General features: G+C 41.6%; 1 long non-coding RNA gene and 1 pseudogene across 5 annotated transcripts in view; both read right to left on the reverse strand.

Moving 5' to 3' along the window:
* Positions 1 to 26745, reverse strand: part of LOC102166460 (uncharacterized) — a 418456-nt gene that overhangs the window by 265787 nt on the left and 125924 nt on the right. The gene's annotated exons all lie outside the window — the stretch shown is intronic.
* LOC146404183 (small nucleolar RNA U3) lies at positions 21166 to 21200 on the reverse strand (annotated as a pseudogene).

Genomic DNA, 26745 nt, shown 5'->3' on the forward strand with positions numbered 1-26745 from the left:
TGGCCTTGCTCAGCGGGTTAAGGATCCAGCATTGCCGTGAGCTATGGTGTAGGTCACAGACATAGCTCGGATCTGGTGTTGCTGTGGCTGTGGTGTAGGCTGGCAGCTACAGCTCCAATTCAACCCATAGTCTGGGAACCTCCATATGCCGTGGGTGCAGCATATGACAAATAAATAAAGACAAATAAGACAAATAAATAAATAAAGATGAGTTGTGCCTAAAGTTCTCATTTGACTATAGTGTTGTAAAGTAACCCCACCTTCCCTCCTCTTACCCATTACAAAAAAAAAAAAAAAAAAAAGAAAGTTTTGCTCCAGCTCCTTCAGACCTTAGCAGGGACTTCTTGAGCACATTCTTCTTTTCAGAGAACCACTGATAGCATTGCTTATCTTACGGCTGCAGTGGTGGTACTTGTAATTGTACTTCAGGATTTGACAAAATATCTTATTGTCTAGTTTGGTTGCAAATGTCATCCCTGGGCTTTTGGCTTTTATCTTCAGTTTCTCTCTCTTCTCTTTTATGTGGTTATTGAGAAAGATGCTAAAACTATATAGCCAATATTTTCCATAAATTCCCTCTAGCCACACATCTTAATATATATTATTTCAGTGTTATTCAGTTCTAAGTAACTTTTCATTTCCTCTTTCTCTTTGATACATGGGCCTTCCCCACCTCAATAAATAATATTTGTTACTAATTTCTAAATAATTTTGTGCTCAGATTGTGTTCTCTGGGATGCTGATCCTATTAACTTTTTTGAGACTTGCTTTATGTGATCAAATTTTTAAATGTTTTACGTGTGTTTAAAATAAACATATACTCTGCAGTTCTTGGGTGAACTGTTGTTATTCAAAATTTCATATTCTTACTTATTTTTGTTGGCTTGACAATAAATTACTGAAAGAATATATATTAGTATCTCCCATTATGATAGTAATTAGATAGATGACAGACATAAATAATAAGGATAGATGATAAAGAGAGTTATATGTTATACCTAGTTATTATATGCATATTAATTTAGAATTGTTTTATCTTTCTGGTAAACTGACCATTTATAAATTATGACAATATCTTTACTTTGAGAAATGGTTTTTCCTCTAAATATATATTATTTAGGGATCCCCTCTTTTATTTTCTTTTATTTACATCTTATTTTTAACCTTGCCACATCCTTAAATTTTGACATATTTCTTAGAAACAGCGTATAACTGGATTTTACTTTTATTTTTTATTTCCTGAAATCTAACCTTCAACTTTTTACCGGGAAATTTAGCCCACTGATATTTATTATAGGTAATAAAATATTTTTATTCATTTCAAATTTCATATTTTTGTGCTTTGCTTCTTTTTTTCCTATATTTTTCACCTAACAAAATTCTTACAACTTCTATTCTTTTGTTTGTTGCCTTTTGGTAATCATAAATTTGTTTTCAAAGTGTGTGAATCTGTTTTTGTTCTGCACATAAGTTCATTTGTATCCTTTTTTTAGATTCCACATATAAGTGATATCATAAGATGTTGATCTTTCACTGTCTGACTAACTTCATTCTGGGTCCATCAATGTTGCTGCAAATGGCATTACTTAGTTCTTTTTATGGCTGAGTAATATTCTTTTGTATATATGTGCCACATCTTATCTATCCATTCCACTGTCAATGGACATTTACTTAACCCACTGAGTGAGGCAAGGGATTGAACCTGCATCCTCATGGATACTAGGTGGGTTCATTACCACTGAGTCACAATGGGAACTCCCAGTGTTAAGCACCTTTTCATGTGTTGTTTGCCATCTGTATGTCTTCTTTGGAGAAATGTCTATTTAGGTTTTCTGCCCATTTTTTGATTGGGTTGTTTTTTTGTTTGTTTATATTGAGCTGGAGGAGGTGTTCGTATATTTTGGGGATTAATCCTTTGTCAGTTGTTTCATTTGCAAATATTTTCTCCCATTCTGTGTGTTGTCTTTTTGTTTTGTTTATGGTTTCCTTTGCTGTGGAAAAACTTTTTTTCTTTTTCTTTTTAGGGCTACATTCATGGCATAGGATGTTTCCAGGACAGTGGTTGAATCAGCTACAGCCTATGCCACAGCCACAGCAATGCGGGACCCAAGCCTCATCTGCAACCCACCCCACAGCTAACAGCAATGCCAGACCCCTGGCCCACTGAGCAAGGCCAGGGATCAAACCTGCATGCTCATGGACACCAGTCAGATTCCTTTCTGCTGAGCCACAACAGGAACTCAATGCTGTGCAAAAATTAGGTCCCAATTGTTTATTTTTATTTTCATTATTCTAGGAGGTGAATTTGAAAAGCTAATACTGCAGTTTATATCAGAGGGTGTTCTGCCTATGTTTTCCTCTAAGAGTTTTATAGTATCCAGTCTTATATTTAGGTATTTAATCCATTCTGAGTTTATTTTTGTGTATGGTGTTATAGAGCATTCTAATTTCATTCTTTTACATGTAGCTGTTCGGTTTTCTCAGCACCACTCACTGAAGAGACTTTCTTTTGTCCACTGTATATTCTTTATTTCTTTGCCCTAGATTAGCTGACCATAGGTGAGTGGATTTATTTCTGGGCTTTCCATCCTGTTTCATTGATCTGTATTCCTGTTTTTGTGCCAGTACCATATTGTTTTGATGACTATAGCTTTGTAGTATAGTGTGAAGACAGGGAGCCTGATTCTTCCAGCTTAATTTTTCTTTCTAAGAAGTTCTTTGACTATTCAGGGCCTTTTGAGTTTCCATACAAATCTTAATTTTTTTTTGTGCTAGTTCTGTGAAAAATGCCATTGGTAATTTGATAGGGATTGTATTGAATCCGCAGATTGCCAAGGCTCTAATACTTGATTCAAGAAAACCTATAGTCTCTAGCATATACTGTTATCAACATTGTTTTTCCTCTCTGACTTTGCCTACTTTACTTATAAGAACACCTGTTTAAATGCAATGGTCCACCACCAGTTTCTCCAAATCTCCTATTTATTCTCCTCTTCAATTCCTGTCCATTTCTGCCATAGGAACTATTTTCTAGGGGTTCAGTAGCTTTTCCCAATACAGTGGCATAATTTTCATAACTGATGAGACTATATCTGTCATTCTAAGAATAAAGAAAGATTGATGAGTGTAGTACAACAGTCTTCAGAAATTCTCAGAGTGTACTATCCCATGCCCCATGCCCTAAAGGAATATTTTCCTATTTTCTGATTTGTGAAAACCCTCAGCCTCTAATCAATCAAGGGATTATGATGTGACTATTTTTCCCCCAGGTGTTCTGTTTCATGAACTTAAGTGAAACTTGGGTGCTGTGACAAGAACTCTACACAGGATTTATCCCTCCAACTTTGTTCCATCTCTCTGATACTTAAAAAGATTCTTCTCAGAATCTAACATTAGGTTGTTCATCATTTTTAGCTTATTTTAGTTTAGTCAGGGTATTTACCCTGGTATTTCAGGGGTATTTATGTTATTGGGATATTTTGAGAAGTTGTATTGGAACATGCATGCCATATACCCTCCCTTGGCTTTCACAAATTACACAAAAATATGATCCTTTCATTCAAAGTTCCTGTCTTCCATATTTCTGGTAAGTTGGTAAATGTTTTCAAAGGAGGCTAGGACCCTCATAACTAGATTCCCTAGAATTCTCAGGGATTCCAAATATTTGGGATCAGATTTGAGAGTGGTGACTGCTTCGCCCTGATCCCTTATAATAATGCATACCAGTTGATGGGGAAAAGAATCAACTCAGCTGTCTAAGATAAGCCTATGGTCTTGGGGAAAAAATCATATACCACAACCTCCTTCTCCCTTTGCCCTCAGTCCCTGGTCTACTTCTCTCAACACGGAGCCCTGTGCCCAAAACTTCCTTTGTCTTAGGTTTCCTCCCAGTGACTATACTTTCTCCTTTCCCTGTTGGCCAAGTCCTTGAGTTTCTTAGCAGTTTTGCTGTGTGTGTGTGTTTTTTTTTAAAACAACTGCAGAAGTCCTTCATGCAAGTGCTGGTTTATGGAACAAGACAAAAACAGAGAAGCTCTTAATGACTGGGCATCCTGGCCTTTGGGTGGATCAGGATTCCTTTTGCTGTCAGAATTAAGTCCAGTCAGCTCTTCTTCAATCTTCCGATACATCAAGGCAAATCAAGAATTTCTCATGTGCATTTCCCAATGTTCCTACTATTCGGTGAATGAGTATATTGCCTCTGGGCCAGAGCACTGATTCCTGCATCAATCTACCTGGGTAGATAGCATCAAAGGCATCTAGAAAACTCATACTGATTAATACTGTCTGCTAAGCATATGCGTTTCAAGAACCCCACTCAGATTAATACCCAATGAACTTTCCCTTACTAACTAAATGACTATGAACATGGCCAGGCATGGGAGCTCTCAAGATTGTAGCCTAAGTAACGAACTATTAAACAATTTTAGTTTAGTAAACTTGCTCAGGGATGATTAAACAGATGCCAGTTTTAGGAATGTCTTTGATGTTGAGCTAAAGGGATCTGTTTTCAACCTGCTAACCTGCTAATTCAAACTTATAGATGATACAAAGCTGAAAGAACCACTAATTTATGAATTGACAAACTAAGATTCAGGGAAAAAACAAGAATAGCCTGAAACAAAAGGAAGAGAGATTTTTAACTAATAATAAAGTTATGTGCATTTATATTAAATATTTAATTGCTTAATATGTCTAATCCAGGAGAGGCCCAATTTGATAGCAGTTTCTGTTGAAATGTCTTGAGGTTTTAATTTATCAGACACTAAACATTAAGAAATTATGCAATCTGATTTAAAAAAAAACTATGATACTATCAGCCTAAATCTAGTCACAGGGAGGTTTTAACCTTTCAGCCTCTATACTGTTAGAACCCTCCTGGGGTAGCATTCAGGTGATATGTATGTTTGGAGAACACTGGAAAATGTAGGCATCCTCAGAGAAGAGTAACCTGGGTTGTAAAGGATCTAGAGACTGTTACAGGAGAAATAATAAGTTAAACCATGTTATAAGAGGCTGGAAAAGAAAAGATCTCTATCTTTAATTATTTAAAGTGCTGTCAAATGAAAGAAGGAGCATATTACCCCTAATTTTTCTATTTCACGAAATTCAGGCCAAAAAAACAAAGTTCTAGGGAGTTAGACTTACTTCGGCTTATAAAAGGATGTCTAATCAACTTCAGCTGTATCACAATGTGATGGGCTGAGTTAACGACTGTGAGCTCTTTATCACTGGAATTATTCAAGAAGAGTCTAGATGACCCCAAAATAATTTGGGGGGATGAGAGTTGGACAAAGTGACCACGAATCTTGAGAAACTCTGTTTTTGAAATTATTTCCCACTAAGATTTTAATGACTAATATGTATAGTATGATACCATATGAAAAAAAAGGCAATGACTAATGGCACCGCACCAAAGATCAGAATCATTATCATAAGGATATAATGAAAGATAAAATCTTTGTCTGGGGTAGAGCAAGGAGGGTCTTCTTCGTGCTTTTTCACCTAAGCAGTATCATCATTATACAAGACTGGCTTCAGTTTCTATGCTTGACTATATCAGTATATTTGTAAGATATTGGAAAAAGGGAGCAAAGGAAGGGAGGAACTTTTATCCTATGAAGCTTAAATCACGCACCTTCACATATATTACTTCATTTAGTCCTTGTGACAACCAAGGGCAGTATAAAGTTTTATATCCATTTCAAAAATAATGATACTGACATTTAAAGAAGGTAAGAGCCCAAGGTTAAACAGTTAGTGAGGGTTACAACATAGTAACAATGACAGAAGAGAGGATATATTGACTTTCTCAAAATATTTTTATGGAATCCCATATTTCTGAATTAGAAAGAGTTTCAGAAGTTCTTGAATCTAACCACCCAGCAGCTACATGAAGTTCTTCTTGGCATCGAGGAATGATACATGCACTTGGACTGAAGGTAAACCTAGTAAGAGAATGAGGTTGACTTTGAAAACCTAATGATTCCAACATCTCTGCCTTCCTCAATCCCCCTCCACCTTGTTAAATCAGGCTCCTGCTGTGGACCCCCAGTACAGGTTAATGGGTGCCTGGCCCTTGGGGCAGAGACCCCAGCAGACTGTCCCCATAGTATCCTAGTGTTTGCCATCGGCCTCTGGAATTTGATGGGGCCCCAGGCCACATCTTATTCCTTTCCAGTTCAGGCATCCAGGGAGTTGTCTCTGTTCCAAACCACTCCACAGGCCTGCACCCCAGGGAGCAGGGCTCAGTGGGAAAGAATGTATTCCTAACATCCATGCCGTCGATTCCATTCCTTTCTCTGAACTTCCTGATTGGGCTGTGGATGCTTCCATGCTGCCTCATAGAGAAGGCCCTAAGATGCAATGCTTTCTGCCCCATAACTTCCTCTCATTCCTGCAGGCAGTCCTGGGAGCAGTCCAGCCGCAGAGCCAGTGCAAGCAAGAAACTCACGGCCTCCTGGTGTGATTAACTTGCCTCTCAATTCCCAGGTAGTGACACATCCTGGCTCAAAAATCAATTTTTAATCTTCATCAAATCTTTGAAGAGCCCAGAAGAACCAAGTGGCATGAGAAAGACAAAAAACAAGAGGGGAAGGCAAAAGGAGAACTATCTTGGTCTTCGGTACCCTTCAGAGTAGAGGTCAAGAGCAGGTTGCCCTTCTCTAAATTCTAAAACAAGAAGCTCTGGGAGGTCTCTGGCGACAGCTCCCCCAGCTTCTATCATGCGGTGCAAGGCTCTGTGAAGAAGACACAGTTGTGTAAGGTAGTCTCCCTGCCCATAAGGCTCAAGCTTTCTGGGGGAGCCAGAAACTTCCAGATTACAATGGCACCTTCCACCATCAACCCACAGCACCCTACTTGTTCCTTTTCCAATCAAGTCTCAAGCCATAAGGGGGTCACTGCTTGTCACCTAGAAGTTCATATAATCCAAGAACCAGATTTTAATCATTTTTATAGCCACAGAGCTGCCAGCATGGTGCCTGCCACACAATAAATGCTCAATAAGTGTGAAATGAATGCTGTCTTATTGGGAAGATAAAAGAGATGCTGAGATAAATGAAAAGTGCATGCTAGGCAGTGTAAGAGCGGCATAAAGAGGAAGAACCCCAGGTGGTGAATCAACTCACTTGGCTCTGATCCCAGCTCAGCCATTAACAGCTATGTAAACTTGGACAGATTGCTTCCTCTCTCTGGACCTCGCCAAACCAGGCATCCAAGCTTCCAAGTCTGCCAAATTAAGGAGCTGGTAAAAGATTTCTGGAAACTTTTCCAGAAAGAGGTTCAGAGGTGAGGGACCACTAAGCACTGGGCAGCAACGGTCTGGGTGAACTCCCTATGTTCTGGTAGCCCAACCCTGACCCTCTCCCTCTGCAGAGAGGGTTAGCCCCTCAGGATTAAGTCTTCTAGTCTCTTTGCCACCAGGAACTGAAGACCCTCAGGTGGAGAAAACCTGAAGCAAAGATCTGCCCTGCCCCAACAGGCCCCTCAACACCCCATACCTTGACAACTTCTTTAAGAAAGAAAGCAAGTTTTCTGGTCTCTAAATTCCTGAATATACTTTCTCCACCATTTTGAAAATTAAGACATCTGTTCATTCCAAGTTTTGAAGCACTAAAGATTCGACAATCACATCTGCAACTGTATCTGTGCCCTGGACATTCTTCATCTGCCTCTGGGACAGGCATTAGGGGATGCTGCAAGCTCTCTTCACCTCAATTAGGCTCAGACTCTGCTGTAACCATACTTGTTCCACATTTTTTCTATGGAGAAGTTATCGTCCTTAATGTAGGGAATGAGCAAAAATACAAATTGAGTAGATATGGGTTCTTTCTATTGTCCGTTAACATTTCGCCAGATGTCCCAAGAAGCAGGCCTATGACTCCTTTGATCTTCCTTCTGTTCTGATCATACTTTTAAAAGTGGAGGTTGGGGGGGAGGGTGTTTGTTCTTGTTCTCAGCACTGTTTAAAAACTTCATCTCCTTCAGCAATTTTGCAATTGTGACAGTCGTCTTGTAGGTCTCTGCTAACCTTGGATAGAGCATTTCCTTCCTTGTCTCCTGGATGTGCCCTTGGACAACTGAACTCAAAGGGAGGACCTATGGCAACCATTTCTAAGGGTTGTTTCCCCTTTTTCTTCCTTATTGGGCTCATTTGCAACTGAATAGTCACAATTCTTAGATTCTCCCAGTCTCTCAAATCAGTGCTTCTCAGAGCCCTGGATTTTCTGTGACATTTGCTTCCCTAAATTTAGGGAAGACGACAGGATTCCATCCTTTGCTACTTCTATCTAAGATTCTCCTCAACCCCCATCTTTTGTAATTTCCTTGTCTTCAAAATCATGTTTTCTATTGACCACCTTTGAGACTAGAGATGGGAAGGACTCTCCCAAATTCAAAACAGTGGCAGTCTCTGTGGGGAGGGGGTGGGGCACAGAACTGAGTGCAGCCTTGGGGCAGGGTCCTGTTTCCTCTTCAAGAAATATATATATAACAATATCTTTGAGCCCTTCTGCAGAACTAAAACCCCCAACAAATGGAAGATGGTAACTATTTGATGAAGCATCCTTCATTCTGGAAAGAAGGAGGACCACCAGAACCAGTCCTGGGACCACTAAACACACCAGCTTTGAAAAACAATGCAAACTTGCCTCTACACTGATCCTTACCTGTGGCTCTATTTTCCACTCCCCAACTATAAAACCACCTCTTAATCTCTCACAAGGGGGACACAGTCTCTAAGTCATTAGCCTGCTCTGGCCTCCTTTGCCTGGAAGCAATAAAGATACTTTTTTTTCTTTCACCAAAACTTTGTCTCCGAATTTCTATTTGGCACCATTGCACAGAGGCTGAGATTCAGCAACAAAGCTACAGTAATCAAAACAGCATGGTACTGGTGACAGGATAGGCAAATAGATCAATGAAACAGAATGGAGAGTCCAGAAATAGACCCATATAAATGTAGTCAACTCGTCTTTGACAAAGGAGCAAAGATAATATAATGAAGCAAGAATAGTCTCTTCAACAAATGGTGCTGGAACAACGGACACCCACATATAAGGATGGATACAGAGCTTATATCATTCACAAAATTAATTAAAATAAATCATAGACATAAATTTAAAACACAAAACTATAAAACTCCTAGAAGATAACATAAAACGCAGATGGCATCAGATATGGTCATCAAGGTACAACACCAAAGACAGTATGCATAAAAGAAATAATAAGCTAGAATTCATTAAAATTAAGAATTTCTAGAGTTCCCACTGTGGCACAGTGGAAACAAATCCGACTAGTATCCATGAGGATGTGTCGGATCCCTGGCCTCACTCAGTGGGTTAACGATCCTGTGTTGCTATGAGCTGTGGTGTAGGTCGAAGACAGCTGCAGTTCCCATTTAGTCCCTAGCTTGGGAACTCCCATATGCTGTGGGTGCAGCACCCCCCCCCACCCCCCAAAAAAGGAATTTCTGCTCTGCAAAAGACAGTATCAACAGAATAAGACAAGCCACAGTCTGGGAGAAGATATTTGCAAAAGCCACATCTGATAAAGTATGGTTATTGAAAATATACAAAAAGACTTCACATTTCAGCAATAGGAAAACAACTCAGTTGAAAAGTGGGCCAGACACCTCACCAAAGAAGGTATACAAATAACAAATAAGCATATGAAAAAAGGCTCCACATTCATATGTCAGCAAAGAAATGCAAATTAAAACAAGATACCAGTATACACTTATTAGAATAAGTAATTCTAATAATTACTAGTAATTATTAGAATAAGTGGCCAAAATCCAGAACACTGACAACACCAAATGCTGGCAAGGATGTGGAGCAACGGGAATTGCTGGTGAGAATGCAAAATGGTACAGCCACTTTGTAAGAATGTTTAGCAACGTCTTACAAAAGTAAACATACTCTTACCATACAATCCAGCAATCCACACTTCTTAGTATTTACAAAGGAGTTAAGAACTTATGTTCACCCAAAAAACATTTACATGGATATTTATAGCAACTTTATTCATAATGACCAAAACCTGGAAATTGATAGGTTCCCAGGAGGATTCTGACAGACCCCCTCACCAACCCCCAATGTGGCTGCTCCCCTTGGAGACTAGCTTCAGACCCTCCCCCAGAATGTGGAGGCTCAAGTTGGGCAGCAAGAAACAACGGCCTGAGGAAAACAACTGCCTGCCTAGATTAACCATTTACAAAGATTAACTGCCTTCTGTCATGGGACTCAACCCCTTACCCCTCCCCTGACCTTCCCCTCCTCCATATTCTTTGTTCCTGTCCTAAACTCGTGCCACAGATTCCCACCACAGATCCTTTATAAGCAAAACGTCTCTGAGCAGTCCACAATGGCACCATCTTGAGCTCAGCCCATCACTTTGGATGCCTTAATAAATCTCTCTTGCTTTATCAGCCTGGCCTTGCACATTCCTCCCTTGCTCAGCAAACTTAACATTTGGTGCTGAGACCTGGGAGGGATTGGCAAGGGGACAGGAAGCCGGTCAGTGGTGCCCCAAACCCCTGGATTTGCAACCCAGAGAGCAGCAGGCAGTGGAAGCTTGTCCTGGGCTAACCTCCAGATCCTACCCAGGTTTGGGCCCCTGATCTAGGCACCTCCCCAACAATCCTCTTGAGCAAGTGAGGGGGGAATTAGGAGGGAGCACTGAACCGGGAACTCTGCCTTTCCGACTCTGTATCCAACATCAATCTCTTAATTCTCGGTTGAGTAATTGCCACCTTTCCGGGTCTTCTGTCGACACAGCCAGTGGCCCCAGTTCCTCTGACACACCAGAATGCAACCCTCAGACGAACCCTAGCTCTAGGTCAGAAGACTACACAGCCACTCAGCCCTGGTTCCTCTGATCTGGGGACGCCCACAACAGAGTGTGACCTCTCTCTGTCTCTTCTCAGGTCCACTACTCAGGCCTTGGGGACACCCAGCCTGAGTAGTGCACTCCCAAAGGTGGTCCTTTACTTTACCCTCCATCCCCTCTTAGTCCTCTTGTTCCTTCTCATCATGAGGAACACTTCCTCCACTCTTCCAGGAACACACCTCTTGGCTGCTTCTTGCGAAATTCAGATAGTCTCAGACTAAGATGAGACATTAGGTCCAAGCGTCTTAAATTTATAACACCTCTTTGATACAATACAGATTGGATAACAAGTCTCAAGACCCAAAAATGGCACTTTCAATTTTAATCTTGTATGACCTCAATAACTTTTGTCGCCATAATGGCCAGTGGTCCGAAGTTCCCTATTCAGGCCTTCTTTATCCCCTGCTCCCAACCCTCCTTCTGTTCATCTTGCTCCACCTTTCAAATTCTTTATTCAAAAGATTCACAACCACCTCCCTATGATTCTGATATCTCCTCCTTTGATCCTGCATATCATCCTCCTCCCCCATATGACCCTCTCCATGCCACCAGCTCTCCCACCAACTTGCAATCATCCTCTCCTCCACCCTCAGCTTCCTCACTTCATCCCAATCCTAATCCAGATCCCCACTCCATTTTCTCCCTTCCTCATACATGGTCCCAGACCCAACCTCCTGTCTCCAAAGACATCCCCCAACTGGCTCCTTTACTCCCTTTACAGGAAGTTGCAGGAACTGAGGGGACTGTCTGGGTCCATGTGCCTTTTTCTATGTCCAACCTCTCTCAAATTGAAAGATTAGGCTCCTCTTCTCACCCCTCCATTAAGGAATTTGAATTTCCTACATTAAGGAATTTGAATATTTCACTCAGTCCTATGACCTTATCTGGCACAGCATCTATATCATCTTATCCTCTAATCCTCCACCCTCTCCCCCAAAGCAAAGGAAAGGGTCTGGTTAGCCATTCAGGCCCATGCTGATGATTTCCACCATCAAAATAACCACCAGCCGGCTGGGGCAGTGGCAGTTCCCAGACAAGAGCCAATTGGGGACTATCAGGTAGATTCCACACCCCAGCACACAGAGCTGTTAACTATGGAATACTAAAAGAAATAGTCAAGGCTCAGACGAAAACCCTGCCCTCTTTCTTTCTCTCTTAATGGAGGCTCTCCCAAAATATACAAATTTAGACCCTTCCTCAGTAGAAGGAAGTCTTTTCTTAAACACTCACTTCGTCTCTTAATCTGCACGTGACATAAGGTGCAAACTACAAAAATTAGAGGATGGCCCTCAAACCCCACAAAGGGATCTCTTGAGCCTTGCCTTCAAGGTCTTTAATAATCAGGATCAAGAGCCTGAAAGCCAAAAATTAAAAAGAGATCAGGCTAAATACCAAATGGCAACTGCCATTTGGGGCTCCCAAAGATTCAGGTTCCCTCACAAAGACAATGGCTCTAAGGCCCCTCCAGGCCCATGTTACAGGTGAGGCAAGAAAGGCCATTGGGCAGAGGACCGCCCTAACCCTTGATCTCCCCCAGACCTTTGTCCACAGCGTGGCAAGAGAGGCCCCTGGAAGGTCGACTGTGACCACATTCCTTCCTATGGAGAGACCGGAATCATCGGACCTCAACCTGCCAAGCCACCTTGGCCTGGCCACAGAAGACTGAGGGGGCCTGGGCTCCTGGCTTCCAAGCCTATCACTCCATCAGAGCCCCGGGTAACTTTGCTGGTGGCAGGTAAGCTGATTACTTATCGACACAAGGGCCACATACTCAGCATTACCTAAATTTACAGGTTCCACGCACCACTCTCAAGGCTCCATTGTGGGGGCTGATGGCCTAATCTCCAAACCCTAAATTGCTCTTCATCAGAAACACCCTTCAGCCATTCTTTCCTGATATTACCCAGGTGCCCAACCCGATTCTCAGCAGAGATATTCTATCTAAATTCAGAGCCTTAGCTTCTCACTCCTATCTATGTGGCCGACCCTTCCCTCTTCCTCCTTACTCATCCAAAACCTGATAAACTACCTCTCCCAGTCACCATCGTTTGCCCAAGGTATGTTAAACCTCCACCCCTTCCATAGCTCATCATGCTCCCACTTAAATTAAGTTAAAAGACCTGTCCAAATTCCCCTATCAAACCCAATATCCTTTGTCCCTTAAGAGCAGATGGGGCCTCCAACTTATTATTAACTGCCTTCTTTCTCGTAACTTACTCCAACCAACTCATTCCCCATTCAACACTCCAATCCTACTGGTAAAAAAGTCAGATGGCTCTTACCACCTCATCCAGGATCTCTTATAAACCAGGCAGTCTTCCAACTCACTTGGGGGTTCCTAACCCATATAATATCCTACCCCTTATTCCCCCAGATACCTCCCATGTCATGGTACTCAATCTTAAGGATGCCTTCTTTCCCATCCCTTTATACCCAGACTCTCAGGACCTTTTCACCTTCACCTGGACAGATCCCGACATCCACCAATCACGTCAGCTTACCTGGAAGGTCCTTCCCCAGGCTTTTTGGGATAGCCCCCATTCTTTCTGGACAGGTTCTAGCTTCAGATCTCACCACTCTTGATCTCACCTTTAGCACCCTCCTCCGATATGTGGATGATCTCTTACTCTGTAGCCCATCTTATGACACTTCTCTTAAACATATGGCAACATTTTAAAACCACCTGGTCAATAGAGGATATTGGGTCTCTCCCACCAAAGCTCAACTTTCCTCCCCTCGGGTCAAATGCCTTGGATTCTCTATTACCCCCATTGGGTTATCACTGTAGACAGAAAATGGCTCTCTCTCCTCCCACTTCCAAACAGGAGCTCCTATCTTTCCCTGGCCTTGTGGGATTCCTCTGTATCTGGAACCCCAACTTCGGGCTTTTGCCCCATCCCCATACCAAGCCACCAAAGGGCCTCTAAAGGAGCCACTGGACCATATTATCAAGATTAAAGTCCCGTCCATAAATTACAACAGGCCCTTATTTCTGCCCCTGCTCTCTCCCTTCCTGACCTAACAACCCTTCAAATTCTACAACAGAAAGAGAAGGAATAGTACCTGGTCTATTGGGCTTATTTGGGCATTTGCTCTTCTCTTTCTCACTCTTCCCTGTGACATGATTCCCTGGTGCTCCTCAGACTGCCTCCACCAAGCATTTATTGGGGAAACAGCTCCCTTTCTCTAGATTAATAGTCCTCTATGAACAGACCACATTGTCCTTGTGCATTCTGCTTTCCCCTAATCTTAACACCCCATATTCCCTCCCTCCACAAATACTGTCCATACTAGCCACTGTCCCTCTCAATCTTCATATTCATACCCTCACCTTACTGTGGGAATCACTCCTACAGGGAGACTGTGATTACCCATGGAGTTGGATCACACACCCTCTGGATCATTTGTGAGAGATAATCCAATGCATAAGACCCCCACACCTTCCTCTTCCACCTTACTAACCCTAATACTTCTCTTTCAACACCTGCCCTCTTCTGGAGGGTCTCATCACCCCCTCACCCCTACTGTCCAGTCTATAGCACAGGTACAAACCTAACCAAGTGTTGGATTTGTCCAAAAACTTTTCACAAGTCCTCAACAGTTTTATAGACCTTTTCTCTAAGTCCAGAGATCCTTCTTAGCATAACTTTAAATTACCATAAGGCCTCCATTTTCTAAAAGAGCAACTGCTTAGGACTGATTTAAGTAAATTTCCAAGAGCCTATCAACCAATAGGGAAAGTTACTCATTTGGCCAATAAGGTCTATCTCTGTTTCCAACATATATCCAACTACAACTAATCTTTATCCTTAGGAAACCTGAATCTTTTTTACTGCAACCACACACTCGCACTCAATGTCACCATAGGTACATGGATGTCTCTGGGTCCCCATATGCCTGGCGGGCGAACACAACATAATACTTCACTGGGGAAAGTTTCCAAAATACCACACAAAAACTTATGAACATAATCTCTTTATCTTTAATAACTCTCACATTATACTTTTTGGGCCAACTGATCAAAGAGAACAGACTCTCACTAAACCCATGGTTAATGGAACTTTTACCTCAACTGGCCCAAAAAATGACCTCTTTCATCTTTTATTCCAAAACCTGCTCTGTCAGCCCTCCCCTCAATTTTGTTATAAATTTGAAACTGCTCTAAAAAAGTCTTTTTTTAAAAAAAAGGTGTATGCACTGAACAATGAATAGAAGTTAATTGGTTACAATGAAAAATAAGGGTAAATTTCAGGGACAGATGGTGAAAAATATGTATTGCATGAATTCAAGCTAAATATATGTATTATAAGCAGCAGTAAATAAGTTCCTTTTATTTTACAAAGTTTTAGGACTTTAGAGCTCCCAACACCTATTTACATGCATTTCACGTGATATTCACAATATCCATGTACAAAAGGCAAGGTTAATGTTATCCACCTTTTACAGATGAAAAAACTAATGCTCAAAATCTAATCCTTCTGACTCCTAATCCAGTACTCCTTCAAGGGCCAAAATAATTTAACAATTTGGCAATTAACTCTCTAGTCTTTATTGAAAACTTCAATATTAAGATCAAAAAGACTCACAAATGGTAGTTCAGGAGATGCAGGGACAAGGTATGGAGCACAAGTGCTTCTGAAATTATAAAATTTTACAAAATGTTAGTAGTGGTGGTGATTTTCTTTTAAGCACCATTTCTAAGCTTTCTGAACCCAGAGATGGAAATGCCATTTCAGTCCCAACTACAGTATAGCCAATGAAACACTCCAGGCCCGCCGAATACAGAGTCAAGACCTGCTAGAATGTCCCTTTCCTCCATCAATTCCTTATGCACACAGAACAGAGCCAGTGTGGAAGGGAGGAAATTGCAGCCCTCCCATTTTATGACCTTCATGCGGTGGCTGAAGGATTTAAAACAGCCAGCCAGATCACTCAGGGAGGCCCGACACTTCGGGAAGCCTTCTCTTCATGTTTTATTTGCTTCTGTCACAGTTTCTGTGGAAGTGATGAAGACAAGTCCTTCCTGGCAGCTGACCCTGCCAGGCCTTCCCACACTCCCCAGACCTGAGGCCAAGGAGTAGGGGTGGGAGTGGGGCAGGGTGGCCCCTATCTAGGGTGGCAAGCTCATAGTAGACTTTCCTCAGAGCCCTATATACTACGTGTGCTGTACAAACCACTGTGACTGAGAGGCACTCTCTCTAGGCTCAGCCAAATTTAAATTCAAATCGAAGTTCTACCTCTCAATAGCTGAGTAATTGTGAGCAAATTACTTAATTTGTCTGAGCCTGTTTCATCTTCTGTAAGACGAGGATAGTAATAATCCCTACCTCTCACCACCATAGAGCTTTTCATAAAACACTAATTGCTGACTATTGCTATTATTGTTTAACAATCACTACCAATTATTATTAGGGAATTAATATACCTATAAACTGGTCAGAGATTAATGAAGTAAAAGATCTAAGAGAGTTTGAGTCCAGGATCTTTGGGTCAACGGATCAGAGCATTGATTGTCCATTCTTCTTCGGAGTGGTTGGGAGAGATTTTTCCTGGGGAATGGGTAAAGTGCATTCATTTTCTGATATAGACATAGATATAGACAGAGATATAGATATAATATATATGTATAATGTTAATAAATATGTATTTCTTTAAGGAAAAGGAGAAAAAGCCTCCTCCCTTCCAGTGCCCAGTGTCCACTGGCTTGGCAGGGGTGGAGCCAGGGCAAGGCCCGCAAGAGAATGTCCAGGAACAAAAGGCAATAGAATTAACATTGTGGTCCATGGGGAGGAGGTAGCAGTGTGCCTGGCCCCTAGACTGGCTCCACCCATGGTGGAGGAATGCAGCCTCATTAGGGTGAAGCTAGAGGAGTTCTGAGCCTGGATCTCTCTGCCCTGAGCTAGCACCAAAAGGAAACCTTCCTTCAGCAGCTCCCAGCTCTTACCCCATAGAACCCACACAGAATGGGGAGGCCAGTCTGTGTGGGGAGAAAGAAGGCTCATAAAGCAAGTAGGAAATTTATGTCCAATACTCATGCAATCCTTACCACCACTCCAGTACTACTGTCTTCATTTTATAGCTAATAAAAGTAAGGGGCAAAGAGCAAGGTTACAGTGTGGGTAAGTGACTGATCCACCACAGATGTATGTGACTCTAAAACCCAGTTCTGTCTAAAGTTCCATAGGGTATCACCCAGGTCCAAGAAAGAGCTCATGAATCTGGAAGTCTTGGAAAGCAGGATTTAGCTGCCATTTTACCTCTAGCTAACTAGTGACCTTGGGATAAAATGAGACAGTGGCCTTGACAGTAGTTTAGGACCTAGCACAGCTGCCTGCATTCCGGGAGTGTGATCCAGTGTGTGCCCAGGACCTAGTGCACTGAGAGAGAACCATCCTCATCTGTGGCGTGCCCACACATCTCAAGAGCAAATCCCTAGCTCTGTCTGCCCACCTTGTTTCCCAGGAGCTTCTCTTCATCTGCCCCTTCCTCCTCCACCCTACACATATGGTCCCCCCTGCTGGGACGGATGCCCACTCCTGCTCTAAGCCACACATTCAGCAACAATCAAGTGGGCAAAGCTGAATTTAATAATGTCTCCAGGGTAACATTAAATCACATTAATTGCTATTTATTTCCTCTGAGATTTAGTTATTAACAATTCATATCCTGAAAGCATGAAGAATCCCCAAATCCTTAAAAGTTCTGAAGAAAGGCATAAGCTGAAGTTTGGCCAAGAGCTGCCTGGGGCCCTTTCCCTCGCCTCCTCCCAATCCTACCCCGCCTGCTCAGCCACAGGAGGAGCCAAGGGCTTCCTGGAGAGCAGTTCCTGCAGAACCTCCCACCTCTGAGGACCTCACAGAGGGCAACAGCAGCCTCTAGTTTTCCCTGTGATGTTCCAAACTAATTCAAAACCTGGGGTCCCAGCTTCACTGGAAGGAGCAAAGGGTTAGGACTCTGGAGAGAGTGACACGCAGCTAACTGTTAGCAGTTAATCACCTAAGAATGTTCCACCAGCGATTCAGACCTGGGTGTGGGAAATGGAGTTAGGAGGTATTCACTGCTCCAACACCGCAAGTAACCTTAGGGGAAAGGTGAGAGAAAGGAGCAATTCATCCCAAGAATGTGCTCCTAGGAAGACAGACGTGAATATTTTAAGTTTACAGGGGGCTGTCCTGCAGTGTGTCCTTCACTCCTGAAGTGACATATTTCTGATTTGCATCCTGTCTCCTTCACTAACTAGTTCCTGCACCTCTGAAAAGCTATTCAGTCTCTTCCTATCTCTTTGATCTTTTCTGATGTGTAAAATGGGGCTAATCACTTGTCACATAAGGTTTTTGCAAGAGTTAAATGAAAGAGCGCAAAGATCTTTTGGAGTTGAAAGTACTGTTAGATTATAACTATTATTGTTTTGGGGAACTCGTGTTGAGTCCCACTGCAAAGCCTGTACTCTTGTTTGATAAACTCAGTTTAGTTTACACAAAGTTTCCTTTCTTTCTTTCTTTTTTTCTCTTTCTTTCGTTCTTTTGTTCTTAGTGGGGGGACATGCAGCATATGGAGGTTCCCCGACTAGGGGTCGAATTGGAGCTGTAGCTGCTGGCCTATGCCACAGCCACAGCAACAAAAGATCTGAGCCGCATTTGCAACCTACACCACAGCTCATAGCAACGCTGGATCCTTAACCCACTGAGCAGGGCCAGGGATCAAACCTGCATCCTCATGGATACTAGTTGGGTTTGTTACGGCTGAGCCACAATGGGAACTCCTGACATAAGGCTTTCTTAAATCAATCTTGAGAACCAAACAATTTCCACCAGAAGAAAACTTTCTTTAAAATAGGTGTGACTGGCATATTGGAGAGGTACTGTTACTGTTTAAAAGATATGGATGACACAGAGTCCCTAACATTCCTGAAAATTTCAATGCTTCTCTGTCTGGGGAGTAGGACTGGGGCAGGGACCCAGAGGGAAGAAGGGCTTAAGTTCTGGGAGGGGACAGGTACACAGAGACCAGTACTGCTGAGCAGAGAACATTGCTCTAGGACATCTTTCTGGCTAAAGAACAAGCACTGTGACAATGATTGAGGGGTCAGCTGCCCTCACACAGTGTCCCTTGGTCCCTTGGTGCTGCTATCAAATAAAGAAACACTGGCCTGGACAGAGCCAGGCAGTCACTTCTCTCAAGAGATGAGGAACAGAGGGAGCTTCACAAACTCTTCATTATCCCTTAGCTGCCTTCTCCCACCTTAATGGTACTCCAAGACCTTGAAGGATATTTAGGTGTGGAGAGGTGACAAGCACGTGACAGGAAGATGGGTGACAGTGGATGCTGATCACTGCTCTATAGCTCACCATACAGGCTTCCTCTTAGAAAGCCCTCATACAGAAAATGGAAACAGGTGGGAAAATATATATATATATATGATGTGGACCTCTGGGGAGCAAGGAATGACCAGGAGGGAGTAAAAAATATTCCTTCCCACAAGGACCAATAGGATATTAGCAAGAAGAAAGTCCTTGAAGTAATGCTGAGTAGTTATGCTTTGAGCCACACAGTAAGTCCGAATTCTACCAAACATACAAATAGGAACTTATCCTCCATACACTTTTCAAAAGGTTGAAGAAGAAGGAACACTCCCAAAGACATTCTATGATGCCACCATCACCCTAATTCCAAAACCAGACAAAGATAACACCAAAAAAGAAAACCACAGACCAATATCTTTGATGACCATAGACGCAAAAATTTTCAACAAAATTTTAGCCAACCGAATCCAACAGCATATAAAAAAGATCATACACCACAACGAGGTGGGATTCATCCCAGGTTCATAAGGATGGTTCAATATATGCAAATCAATCAACATCAGACACCACATTAACAAAAGAAAAGTCAAAAACCACATGATCATCTCAACAGATGCATAAAAAGCATCTGACAAAGTCCAACATCCATTCATGATGAAAACTCTTACCAAAGTGGGTATAGAGGGAACATTCCTGAATATAATCAAAGCCATTCATGAAAAACCCACAGAAAATATAATACTCAATGGAGAAAAACTGAAAGCCTTCCCACTAAAATCTGGAACAAGACAAGGATGCCCACTCTCACCACTATTATTCAACATAGTTTTGGAAGTCCTAGCCACAGCAATCAGACGAACAAAAGAAATAAAAGGCATCCTAATAGGAAGAAAAGAGGTAAAACTGTCACTGTATGCAGATGACATGATATATATATATATATAGAAAACCCCAAGGACTCAACCCAAAAACTACTTGAACTGATCAACTAACTCAGCAAAGTAGCAGGATATAAGATTAACATTCAGAAATCAGTTGCATTTCTGCATACCAACAATGAAATATTAGAAAAGGAATACAAAAATACAATACCTTGTAAAATTGCACCCCTAAAAATAAAATACCTGGGAATAAACCTGACCAAGGAGGTAAAGGACTTATATGCTGAGAGCTTTAAAATGTTAATCAAGGAAATTGAAGATGTAAAGAAATGGAAAGATATTCCATGCTCCTGGGTTGGAAAAATTAATATTGTAAAAATGGCCATACTACCCAAAGCAATCTACAGATTCAGTGCAATCCCTATCAAATTACCCATGACATTTTTCACAGAACTAAAACAAACAATCCAAAAATTTATATGGAACCACAAAAGACCCAGAATTGCCAAAGCAATTCTGAGGAACAAAAACCAAGCAGGAGGCATAGCTCTTCCAGACTTCAGGCAATATTACAAAGCCACAGTCATCAAGACAGTGTGGTACTGGTACCAAAACAGACATACAGACCAATGAAACAGAATAGAGAACCCAGACATACAGACCAATGAAACAGAATAGAGAACCCAGAAATAAACCCAGACACCTATGGTCAATTAATCTTTGACAAAGGAGGCAAGAACATAAAATGGGAAAAAGATGATCTTTTCAGCAAATATTGCTGGGAAACCTGGACAGCTGCATGCAAATCAATGAAACTAGAACATACTCTCACATCATGCACAAAAATAAACTCAAAATGGTTGAAAGACTTAAACAAAAGACAAGACACCATCAAACTCCTGGAAGAGAACATAGGCAAAACATTCTCTGAAATCAACCCTACAAACATTTTCTCAGGTCAGTCTCCCAGGCCAAAAGAAATAAAAGCAAAAATAAACCAATGGGACCTAATCAAACTGACAAGCTTTTGCACAGCAAAGGAAACCAAAAAGAAAACAAAAAGACAACTTAAAGAATGGGAGAAAATAGTTTCACAAACTATAGAAATGATCCCTGAAAGTATAGACCTGAGAAAATAGTTTCAAATGATGTAACTGACAAGGGCTTAATATCTAAAATATACAAACAACTTATACAACTCAATAGCAAAAAAAGCCAACAACCCAATTGAAAAATGGACAAAAGACCTGAATAGACATTTCTCCAAGGAAGATATACAGATGGCCAACAAGCACATGAAAAAATGCTCAACATCACTGATTATTAGAGAAATGCAAATCAAAACTACCACAAGATACCACCTCACACCAGTCAGAATGGCCATCATTAGTAAGTCCACGAATAACAAATGCTGAAGGAGGCGTGGGGAAAAAGGGAACCCTCCTGCACTGTTGGTGGGAATGTAAGCTGGTACAACCACTGTGGGGAACAGTATGGAGGTACCTTACAAAACTATACATAGAACTACTATATGACACTCGTGGGCATATACCCAGACAAAAATTTCCTTGAAAAAGACACATGCACCCACATGTTCACTGCAGCACTATTCACAATGGCCAAGATATGGAAACAACCCAAATGTCCATCGACAAATGATTGGATTAGGAAAATGTGGTATATATACACAATAGAATACCACTAGGCCATAAAAAAGAACAAAATAATGCCATTTGCAGCCACATGGATGGAACTAAAGACTCTCATACTGAGTGTAATAAGTCAGAAAGAGAAAGACAAATACCATATGATATCACTTATATCTGGAATCTAATATATGGTACAAATGAACCTTTCCACAGAAAAGAAAATCATGGACTTGAAGAATAGACTTGTGGTTGCCAAGGGGGAGGGGGAGGGAATGGGATGGATGGGGTGCTTGGGGTTGATAGATGCAGACTATTGCCTTTGGAATGGATTAGCAGTGAGATCCTGCAGTATAGCACTGGGAACTATGTCTAGTCACTTATGACGGAACATGATAATGTGAGAAAAAAGAATGTATACATGTATATGTAACTAGGTCACCAGGCTGTACAGTAGAAAACTGACAGAACACTATAAACCAGCTATAATGGAAAAAAATAAAAATCACTCTATTAAAAAAAATACAGGGAAAAATAAAAGAAAGACCTTGAATGAACGAAGCAATCAATCAATGAATCAATGAATCACAATCATTCTAGTTGTTTCTTCAACAGACTGATGTCAGAGGCATCAGTGGAGAAGAGCAAAAGGAAGCCAGTGTGGAGGTTCCAGGGATCTATACGGGCTTGTCTTAGACCTCATCCCCAGAACAGGAGTCATAGTGTTTAAACATCTGAAAAGTCCCACAGTGGAAAACCCCCAAAGAAAAGACCCCATTGAGCCATTTAGCTCCAGGGCAACATAAGCCAGAATTACTTCCTGCACAATCCCGGGTCCAACAAACACAAAAATGTGTTTTGTTCTGTGAGACTGGCTCATTTAAATGACATGAGCTAACCTCACCACATCCAGACATATTTGAAACAAACAAACAAAAAAATCAGTTGGCTCTAGACCAACTCTAAATGCTCAGAATGTTTAATCTCAGGCTTTTCACCCACTTGTGGGTAGAAAGAGCATTTGCCAGCAGAAGCCCCCTCCTTGTAATTGAATTTGTTGCCCTCCTTCCCCTCCCCCCTGCTTGTGACACCCTTTCCTATAGTCCTCCTTCTAGCCTCATAGATTGAAAACTTCACAAGCATTTTTTTTTTTTTTTTTTTTTTTTTTTTTTTGCTTTTTAGGGCTGCAGGTGTGGCATATAGAAGTTCCCAGGCCAGGAGTCGAATCAGAGCTGTAGCTGCCAGCCTACACCACAGCCACAGCAACAGAGGATCTGAGCTGCATCTGTGACCTACACCACAGCTCATAGCAATGCTGGATCCTTAACCCACTGAGCAAGGCCGGGGATAAAACCCATGTCCTCATGGATACTACTCAGGTTCATTACTACTAAGCCACAATGGGAAGTCCAAAGGTTTGAATCCTGAAATCCCTCATCCAGGAGCTCCCAGAGCAGTTGGCTTTGAAGGCTCAGGACTAGGGGAAACAGAGACTCCACTCTTAAAGGGCACGTACAAGGTCTCATGCACACCAGGACCCAAGGCGAAGCAGTGACTTCATAGGAATCTGGGCCAGACCTACCTGCTGGTCTTAGAGGGTATTCTGGGGAGGCAGAGGGTGACTGTGGTTCTCTCTGGGGCCATAAAAACTAGTGGCAGAAATATCAGGGAGTGTTCATCTACCGAACTCTTCCTGGAGAAAGGTATCTTGGTTGCATCATTAGCACCAAGTCCTCACCCCACCCAGCAGCCTGTAGGCTCCAATGCTGAGAGTCTCAGACCAAACAACCAATGCGATGGGAACACAGACCTAACCATTAGCAGACAGGCTGCCTAAAGACTTCCTGAGCCCACAGCCACCTTTAGACAGGCCCCTTAACACAGCTCTACCCACCAGAGGGCCAAGACCAAGCTCCACCCATCAGTGGGCAGGAAACCTGCACAAACTTCTAGACCAGACTTACCCACCAAGAGGCAGAACACATCCTGCGAGCAACTGGCCCCTGGTCCTTGGGTGACAAGAGGAGAGTGTACTTCTGGATACATGGGGCATCCCCTACAGGGTGCCATTTCTCCAAGGTCAAGAAACATAACTAACCTATTACATACATAAAAATACAAATAGAAATTTAAGTAAAATGAGATGGCAAAGGAATATGTTCCAGATGAAGAAACAAGATAAAACCCCAGAACAACTAAGTAAAGTGGAGATAGGCAATTTACCCAAGAAAGATTTAAGAGTAAAGATGATCCAAGAACCCATGAAAAGAATGGATGTACAGAAGAGAAATTATAAGAAATCTTTAACAAAGAGTTAGAAAATATAAAGAACAACCAAACAGAGTTGAAGGATACAATAACTTAAATGAAAAATACACTATATGGAATCAATAGAATAAATGAAGAGGAAGAATGGATCAGAGAGCTAGAAGACAGAATGGTAAACATCACTGCCATGCAACAGAGTAAAGAAAAAAGAATGAAGAGAAATAAGGATAGTTACAGAGACCTCTGGGACAACATCAAACACACTAACATTCATATTAGAGAGTCACAGAAGGAGAAAAGGGAGAGAAAGGGCCTGAGAAAAAAGTCTGAAGACAAGCTGAAGCCCTCCATCCCTGCATGGAAGAGGCTACCCAATCTTTATGGCTAGCTCAGGCCCACTTCTATTGTGAAGCTTTCCCCAGCTCCCCCAGTAATAAGAGTTCTGTGTGTTATTTCACTCATTCCTTTTAATCAACACTTAGAGTTTATCCTTTAAGTAGTAATGATAAAACCACATTATTAGCTATTTATTCATCTTACCCAACCCTCTACCTTGCAGCTCCCTGCATTGAATCTTACAACAGCAAACTCTAGATTGCATTACTGATGCTTACCTCAATGCTTTCCAATCCTCTGCTTATTTAAATTCTACCTACTTTTCAATTCTCACCTCTATTTCTAAACTTCTGCCATATCCATTTCATCTTCTTCTACGACAGGATTATTCTAGACTTGTATATTAGGGAATCTGACTTGGTGATGAACATGACTGCAGCAAGGAATTCGATGAGGATTTCAAGATAGCCTCATGAACAAGCATTGAGAAATAAGGGCTGGATACTAGGATACACTAGCTGGATAATTAGGACAATTATAACTAACTGAATTACCATATACAAAGGATATAGGCCTCAGCCCTATGCTTAAATTATTCAACATATGTTTATTGAGCTCCATATTTTTGTTAATGGTTTAAATTAAGGTCTACAATGCATACTTAATACACAAATGAGTAATAGCAAATAACAAGTGTCAGATGTGAGGGAGTTTGCCATGAATTATCACCATGATTTATAGGTTTGAAAAATATCTAAGAGTTTTGACTGATGCTTAACTCAGTATGTTGTCATAGAAGGATAGTAGAAGGAAGCAATGAAAGAGGGAAGGAAAGAAAGAAGACAGAAACATAAAAAAGATAAAGAAAAGGAAAGGAAAAAAATAATTTCAGGTGACATAAACAGAAGTTGAGCAGTGCTTTCCAAATCTTTATGGCATACTAGGGAGGCCAATGTGTGATACTTTAGCAAAGAGTACTGTGGTCAAATAAAATTGGAGAACACTAGGTTAGGTAAAGGCAAATAGGACTACTCTGATCCTTTAGTACTCTAATGTATATTTTGAAATCTCCAAGAAGGAGGATAATCTGCAGGATTTCCTAAACATATTTAACTAAAATTAACTGATCTCCAGCCCCTAACCCCAGAGCATGTTACAGGAGCTGGGATGAAAGGAAATCACTTTGGGAATAATGATTTTAAGCAAAGGAATCCAGCTTGTTGGGCTGATCAGGTCTAATCCGGAGTGTGGCATGCAGCTTTGGGTACCTCAAAGGAAGCGGAATAAAGATCAGTCAGACAGGATTAAGAAGAACATCAGGTTGGCAAAAATATTCAAAACCATCATATCTGAGGAATGTTGGAAAATTTGACATGTTTTGCCTGGGGAAGAGCTGACTTGGCAGGGGTGTAAGATGATAACAGGAGGTTGATAACAGGGGTTGATAGTTGTAATCAAATATATGAAGAGTTGTCAGATAAGGAAGGAATTAGACTTGTTCATGTGTGACCTCCAAAGAGAAAACTAGGACCAATGGTTGGAGCCCTCAGAAAGTCATATTTAACTCATCCTATACAATTTTCTTTATAAACACTCCTTTTGGCTAAAATGTTGGTGCAATACTTATTGCCATCTAGGAGTATTATATTCAAGAGTGTCCAATTCCCCTGCTTTCCATTCTTTTATGTCCAGCAGCAGGAGTTGAGTCGTGAGGGATCAAATGGGGCACTCAAATTCTATCTGAGGTAGTTTGAAAAGAGTTGAGTCCATGAGTAGGTCCCAGCCAAGACCCTGAGGGGAAGCTAAGAGTCAAGCCAAGAAAAATAAAGAGCAACCCCAAGTAAAAGGGCAGGAACAGTAAATAGCAGCCAGGGCCAAGAGTCAGGCCCAGGCAGAACGAACACTGGAATGGGTACAGGTCAAGAACGTGGTCTGCCATCATTGCTATAAACAGCTGCTCATCTGTAGGATTAGCATATAAAATATCAGGTTGGTATAAAGATGCAGGATGGCTAGAGGACTCAGAGAGCCAAGCTGAATATTCGTAAGGAGTCTTTCTTAGGCTGTCCCAAGTAGATAATCTACCATAAATAATAAGCCCTGAAGTGACACTATATAAAACACCAGTATTTGAATAAATTCCCAGGGCCTCTTTCATTTACTCTCCTTGGAGAGTAAGATTAGATTAGAGTCTTAGATTTTTAAGACTCTTTCCACTACTTTGAATTTCAGCACTTGTACTAACTGGTCCAATCTCCTTGTTTTACAAGTGAGAAGACAAAGGCCCAGAGAAGGGCAAAGATTTGTCACAGTGACATAACTTGATAGATTATGGAAGGGCAGGGCTTGAGCTAAGGTCCTCTGGATGGCCATCCCATTCTCATTCCTGTGGGTCTATCATGGTGCCCCATCCAATGATCA

The sequence above is a fragment of the Sus scrofa genome, chromosome 4 (genome assembly GCF_054392235.1).
Source record: "Sus scrofa isolate SSC_HxYL_T2T_F1_AM1 chromosome 4, Sscrofa_HxYL_maternal_Yorkshire_Landrace_v2.0, whole genome shotgun sequence".
Taxonomy (NCBI): domain Eukaryota; kingdom Metazoa; phylum Chordata; class Mammalia; order Artiodactyla; family Suidae; genus Sus; species Sus scrofa.